At 46.1% G+C, this 7338-nt stretch overlaps 2 pseudogenes; both read right to left on the bottom strand.

The window, feature by feature from the left end:
- Window positions 1-288: 288 nt before the first annotated feature.
- LOC119321928 lies at window positions 289-1477 on the bottom strand (annotated as a pseudogene).
- Window positions 1478-3208: 1731 nt separating this feature from the next.
- Window positions 3209-7326, bottom strand: LOC119324507 (annotated as a pseudogene).
- Window positions 7327-7338: the final 12 nt, after the last annotated feature.

Genomic DNA, 7338 nt, shown 5'->3' with positions numbered 1-7338 from the left:
AAACAAAAGCCCAGCCACTGAAATGCTGACGCCTGGATGCTTTTTGGTCCCGGTTGGTGCCACCAACCAGGACCAAAGGCCCTCCTGCCTGGGCTCGGCGCACCGGCCACGTGGAGGCCCATCTGTCCCGGTTCGTGTTAGAACCGGGACTAAAGGTCTAGGGCATTAGTAACGACCCTTAGTCCCGGTTCAAGAACCGGGACAAAAGGCCCTCACCAACCGGGACTAATAGGGGTTTTTCTACTAGTGATGGCATAACAAACATACCATCTCCATACCGGTCATGGTTCATGTAAAACTGAATCTTGCAGGCACTTCCCCTCTGCAAGTTGCCGCGTAGTCTTTAGCGAGATGCGGTGCAGCTTTCTTGTGAGGGCATAAGAACCTTTCCATAAATACCTTCTCACTGACCATGGCTGTATTAAAGAAGTCCTAGTTGTGATCTATCAATCCATTTTCCTTAAGAAACTTTACAGCGTAGTATCGGGGTCTCATCCTGCCCTCCAAGCTGTACATGAGCATTGCTGGACGATAAGCAATGTATGCCGGTTCCAACCCCACCTCGGAGATGAGGAACTCGAACCTTCGCTCTAGCGATTCTTTAGACTTTGACAGCACTCCTGCAGCCTTAGAAACAGCAATGCCCACCTCGGCATCTGACCACCTGAACGTTTTCTTCAAGTGCTCTATCTTGGTGGTGATTTCCTCCTCGCTGAGGAATGCAACATCTCGTAGCGCGTGCTTGAACATCGGAGATCCATGGGGTACACCAAGACCTTCGACGCACGCCACTGCTGTCCGGATGCGTTCCGTGCTGATGTTGAGCGGCGATGGTGTACATACATAGAGCTTGGCAATATCACAAGCACCTAGCCCGCACTCTTGTAGGAAGATGACATTGGGCTTGACCACCCGGTCGAGGTCGGACCCGAGAATGGAGCCACCTGCTCGAGGTAGGGCACGGAGGAGGTTCTCAGAGGAGCCGAAGAGGGACAAGCAGTACTGCAGCCTAGAGACGATGGATATACGACGTAATCTGTCGGGGACAAGCGAGACGAGGCGTGGATCTCAGAAGGCGAGAGACCAAGGCCGGTGAGCCCCGCGACGGTGGGGGCCAGGGTTTTCTCCACGCCGGCGCAGAGGAACAGCGGGTCCTTGGCGACGACGGAGGCGACGTCGGCGGCGGAGAGGCCGAGGCCGGCGAGGAAGGCGAGGACGGCGTCGGGCTTGGAAGGGGACTTGAGGTGGGAGAGCTTGGCGGAGGCCTTGAGGGCCTGGGCTCGGGTGAGGCCGCAGGTGGCGACGAGGTACTCCTCCACGGCGAAGCTAGGGTTTGGGGAAATGCAGGGGGCAGCGGGCGCGGCGGCGGAGAGGAGGCGGTGTAGAGGAGAGATGGAGGGAGAAGAGAGGAGCTGGGCGAGGACGCCGCGACGGAGCCGGAGCATGGCGGCGCCAGCGGCGAGGGGATGGTGCAAGACGGAGGAGAGAGTGGTGAGCGTTTGCGTTGGTGCGGTGTTTGCTCTAACCTTGAGGAATGACCAACTAACCCATGGGCTGGGCTGGGCTGGGCTGGGCTAAGTTAGACTAGAGAGACCCATTTAGATGTCATCCGCTCAAATGCCCTAAAAAAAGAACCACCCAAGGAAAAAAAAGTGACTCGTCTAGATGTCTTGCGAGGGTTACTCAAAAAGAAAAAAAGATGATCTTGTGAGGATAGTTTTAAAAACCGGACTGGACTGGAGGTCCAACCGGAAAAACCGGAACCGGCGCCTTGCCTCGTTTTTTAAGGTGTACCGGTCATTTAGTAAAAAATATGAATTTTTTTTTTTTAAAAAAGTTGCATCAACAAAGAATGAAACACCTACCCATGAGGCAAGACATCCTAAAACCCCAATGACCAACTAGGCTAATGACACTTTGTAATTTATTAATGGTTTACATCCAATATTGTGTGTATTAATTTAATGTGAGGTTATTTTTCTTTTTGATAAATCACCTTAAATATTCCGGTTTTTTCTGATGAACCGGCGGTCCGACCAGTGAAAACCTGAACCGACAGCGTGGCCGATTCGGTTGCTGCTTCGGTTTTTTAAACTATGCTTATGAGACCTTGAAAAAAATCAAGATGATCTCACGTTTCTAAAAAGAGCCTTAGATGACATTAGAAAAAACTTGATGATCTTGCGTTTCTAAAGAAGAACCTTGGATGTTTTTGTTTCTCCTAAAAATGTATGTCTTTTTTCCTTTCTTTCTCGTTGTGATTTCAAGGACATTCAAAAAGGATATCCCCTAATCAAATGTCGTACCCGACAGGGAATCGGCATTGATCTGGCCAACAAGTGCTAGCAATGCAAGCATCAAAACCGTATTTGAAACATAGTTTATACCTACATACTTTATATGCATGGCGTGCAACATTTTTTTAGTGTCACTCTTCAAACGGCTATATCAAGATTTTGGAATGTGTTTTCCTCGGCAATGTCGACCCAATTGTGAATTTCGCGCAATCAATGTCCAATAGTAGTTCCACCCCTTGTGTCAATCGATAGCCTCATGGCCACCCTGTCATGTTGAGTCTCTGATTACCATTTTTTAGAAGTTCAAACTCGAGTACATTCATGTGTTTATTCTTTTCCCTAATTGACCGATCGTCACGAAACCCAGATCTAAGCGAATCATTTAGCAGCCAGATATTAGCATGTTGTGATATCAATGTACACAGAGAATGCAGGTGGTGCCACAATGCCAGGACAAGAACAAAGGAAGGAAGCAAGCAACCAATTATCTTTTGCGAGGAAATATACGAAGAACACAATCAGGCGTCATTGCGATATTAAGCATCAGCTAGCTGTTTTGTTTGATGCTACGTACAAGCCATATTCAGATTCAGGTTTTCCATATTCCTAGGGTCCACGACTTTAGGGCTCATGAGTGTGTGGGCAGCCAATGTTATTAATCTCATAGATTCTCACAAGAGATAGCCCAAAACTGGCTTCCTGTAATACCACTCTGTTGATCTGTTATACTCTCATGAAGCTAGGCAATCTTCAGACGCAAGTTTGAAAAATCACACTTGTCTCTGTACTTTCTGCGCTGATTCCAGTAAACTTGGCTCCTGACAGATGTTTCGAACAATTAATATAGCTTCACACTTGAATTGGGTATAATAAGTTTCAGAGATCACACATGGAGTCTGAAAGAGTCAAAGTTAACGTTCAGCTCTGATTCAAATTCAGAGTCCAGACTACACAATTTACGCAAGGCTTACTGTTTACATGCATGTGTGGGTCATTCAAATTGTTCACGTCCAAGTGAAGATCCAACAAAATGTACAAATTGTTTAAAGCACCAGATGGTGCTAGTATATTCAATTCTATAGTAAAATAATAGAAGGATTACTTAGTTTGCAAAATTTAAAAAAGAGACAAGTAACAGCTTCCCTGATAAAACTCACGCCATCATCAAGGCATACTCGTCACTGAAGCTTCCGGGCATCACCAACTAACAGAGCCTTCAGCTGCCATTTGAACCATGTATAGCACAGCAAAGCCATAGCTGCCATGTTCGTCGAGGAAAAAAACACCATGTCCATCCAGTTTCAGCGCATGTTCACCTGGAAAAAAGAAAGCACCATCCACATTCAGTAAATCAGTATGCTTCTATTGCCCAGCCCATTTTTCCTTGAGGAAAACTCAACATCTTCTCACCTTGTGGTAAGTCACTTCATCATTTAACCCGTTCCCCTCGCCTACATTTCATTAACCTTGTTTCATAATTTCAACAAGCACCAGAGAAGGGACACACAGTTGACTTTAGATCACATCTCTTCGCGGGTATTAGCATGGACCATCTCCTTTGCCTTACTACCAAGTACACACCTGAGATCTGACTTCTTTTAACTACTACAGCGTCACATCGGGAACAAACCAGTATATGACCATCCTCACACAGCTCTGTTCTTAAATTATGGTATAATATATCTCTACTATCCCTATGATTAAAATTCTGTAAGATTCTACACTAAGTGGCATCCCATCCAGGTTTTTCCTTTTTTGATTACGACTTTCTAGATAGAAATTTGCCAAGAAGTATGGTTCATAAGACCACTTTACTATCGTAAAAAATTATGCTAAGGGATAAGGATGCCCTCAGTATATATATATAGATAGTGCTCATATGGAATAAAATTAGCTAAAGGATATGGCAGAAATTAACACGGTAATGTCAGAACGCTTTTTTAATAGACTAAGTTGGACATTTATGAAAATGACACAATAGCTTTTTGCTAAAAATCCTCTAACGATTTCTCAACATTATTAGTTACGCCCAGTCACGATAATCTGGAAACATAAGAACTCGTGTCATACAGATGCAGCTGTGACAATGGAATATATAGATAAAACAGTTGTGACCCTGAAGAGTCTGACATAATAACTCTGAATCATACATAAAAGTTAGCCAACTTCAGTTCTGATTCTAGTTAACTTGGTTCCCGACAGATGTTTTGAACAACTACTATAGCTTCACACTTGAATTGGGTACAATAAGTTTCAGAGTTCACACAAGGAGGCTGAAAGAAGCAGAGTTAACATTCAGCTCTGCTTCAAATTCAGAGTTCAGACTAAATTTACATAGCGCTTACTGTTTACATGCATAAGTGGCTCATTCAAATTGTTTACATCCCAAGTGAAGATCCAACAAAATGTACAAATTGATTAAAGCGATGCTACATTGAAATCTACAGTACAAACTAGAAGGATTACTTAACTTGCAAAATTCAAAAAAGAGACATCATCAAGGCATACTTGTCACTGAAGCTTCAGGGCATCATCAACTAACAGAGCCTTCAAAATCATGTATAGAGCACAGCAAGCCATAGCCGCCATGTTTCATCTTGTTTCCTGGAAGAAGAAAGAAAAACACCATGTACATCCAGTTTCAGCACTTCTTCACCTCGAAGAAAGAAAGCCCTCTGCTTTTCAGCACCATACCAAAAGACTAACTTAATGTCACTATCACCAAATTCTAACCTGCAGGCACAAATTTGTCACAATACCCAATATTTTTAACAAGACAAGCTAAATCAGTCAGGTTAGCAATTGTAGGTTAGTTGCATACTACAAGCATGCATGTCAAACAGTACTATATATGCGTATTCTTAGTGCAGGCAGGAATTTGGCACAAATGTCATAGCTGCGAAAATATCATATGGTTCCTTGGTGTGAATGACATTGTTGGGTAACTGAGGAAGTACTTCTCGTGGCTCCTGTCCTACCTCTCGAGAATTATCTCAAAGATCTATGCAGAAATTGTCACGGCGGCAGAAGGCCACAGCTTCTGATGACTCCATAAAATTTTGTGTCTAGTTTCGGCTCCATCACACCAAAATAGTAGATACAAATGAAAAACTGAAAAAACCATGATGACACAACAAAACAGGGGACAAGGTTATCTTATGGCATTGTGTCACAAATTTGAGGAATATACGACTAATCTGGTTTCTTTATTTTAGCACAGAGGACTAAGAATAAGTCATTCTTTGCACACAAAGATTTACAAAAACAATTCAAACAAGAAGAAACAGTTTATGCTAAAGCAAGGTGAATTAACCCTGGGCCCTACATAAGAAACGCTAACACCAGGGGATAGCATTCCCTCCATCTGCTTCCAAAAGGACTATTTACCTAGATTTGGGAAGGGCATCAGATTTATCCTCAAATTATCCACTATGAATTGCAAAAACAGTAATAGAACATTAGGAATGCATTACCCACAATGAAGGAGACCTTACCTTGGCTCATTATCTCAATGCACAGGCAACTAACTTAAAAACTGAAATTTTAGTGCATTACAGAATGGCCTGATCTCACACTTACTTAGCTCCAATACATGTGTATAAAACATGAATGAGGATGAAAAAGTTCATAACCAATCCATGGTTTCTTCTCTGATGAGTGGTGACATTACATATCAGTATCCAGGGATCAAATTATCAGCTTCATCACTCATTACCAACCACCAACCCAGCATCTAACAGACATACAGCAGCGGACAACCAGCACACAGTTACATCAGAGCACGTCCTTGGCTTATGTGAATCTGAAATTAGTGGGCACTTCCCCTTTGCAAGCAGCATCGTAGTCTTTTTCAAGGTGTGGTGCAGCTTCCTTATGAGGGTGTATGAACTTCTTCTTGAATGTCATGTCGGACTCCTTAAAAACAGTATAGTAGTTTGGGTCACACTTGAGCAATCCATTTTCCTTAAGAAACTTTACAATGTAGTACCAGGGCCTGAGCCGGCCCTCTAGACTATAAGTGAGCAATGCTGGACGATAAGCAATGTATGCTGGTTCCAATCCCAACTCGGAGATAAGGAACTCGGACCTGCGCTGCAGCGATTCTTTAGTCCTGGACAACACTGCTGGACCCTTAGAAACAGCAATGCCCACCTCAGCATCCGTCCACGTGAATGTTTTCTTCAAGAGCTCCACTTTGGCAGTGATTTTGTCTTCGCTGAGGTATGCAACAGCTTGTAATGCATGTTTGAACATCAGAGATCCGCGGGGTACACCAAGAAGACCTTCGACACATGCCACTGCTGTCCGGATGCGTTCGGTGCTGATGCTGAGCAGCGATGGCGTATGTATGCAGAGCCTGGCAATATCACAAGCACCTAGCCCGCACTCGCGCAGGAAGGCGACATTGGGCTTGACCACCCGCTCGAGGTTGGACCCGAGAATGGAGCCACCCGCTCGAGGTAGGGCTCGAAGGAGGTTCTCGGAGGACCCGAAGAGGGGCAAGAAGTACTCCAGCGTGGAGACGATGGATCTGCAGCGGAAAGTGACACTGGGGAGCGAGACGAGGCGCACGATCTGAGAACGCGAGAGACCGAGGCCGGTGAGCTCCGCGACATTGGGTGCCAGGGTTTTCTCCACTTTGGCACAGAGGAACAGCGGGTCCCTGGCGACGAGGGCGGCGACATCGGCGCCGGAGAGGCCGAGGCCGGCGAGGAAGGCGAGGACGGCGTCGGGCTTGGAAGGGGACTTGAGGTGGGAGAGCTTAGCGGAGGCCTTGAGGGCCTGCGGTCGGGTGAGGCCGCAGGTGGAGACGAGATACTCCTCCACGGCGAAGCTAGGGTTCGGGGAGACGGCGGGCGCGGGCGCGGTGGCGGAGATGAGGCACCTGAGCTGGGAGATGGTGGAGGCGGAGCGAAACGACAGGAGCTGGGTGAGGCCGCAGCACCGGAGCCAGAGCATGGCGGCGCCGCCGCGGAGGAGGAGATTGACGGGGCGGCGGCGGCGAGGGAATGGGGAAGTGATTTGCGTGCGTCTGGTCTCT

This window comes from Triticum dicoccoides, chromosome 6B (assembly GCF_002162155.2).
Source record: "Triticum dicoccoides isolate Atlit2015 ecotype Zavitan chromosome 6B, WEW_v2.0, whole genome shotgun sequence".
In the NCBI taxonomy this organism is placed as follows: domain Eukaryota; kingdom Viridiplantae; phylum Streptophyta; class Magnoliopsida; order Poales; family Poaceae; genus Triticum; species Triticum dicoccoides.
This window is presented reverse-complemented; position numbering and strand designations above follow the sequence as displayed.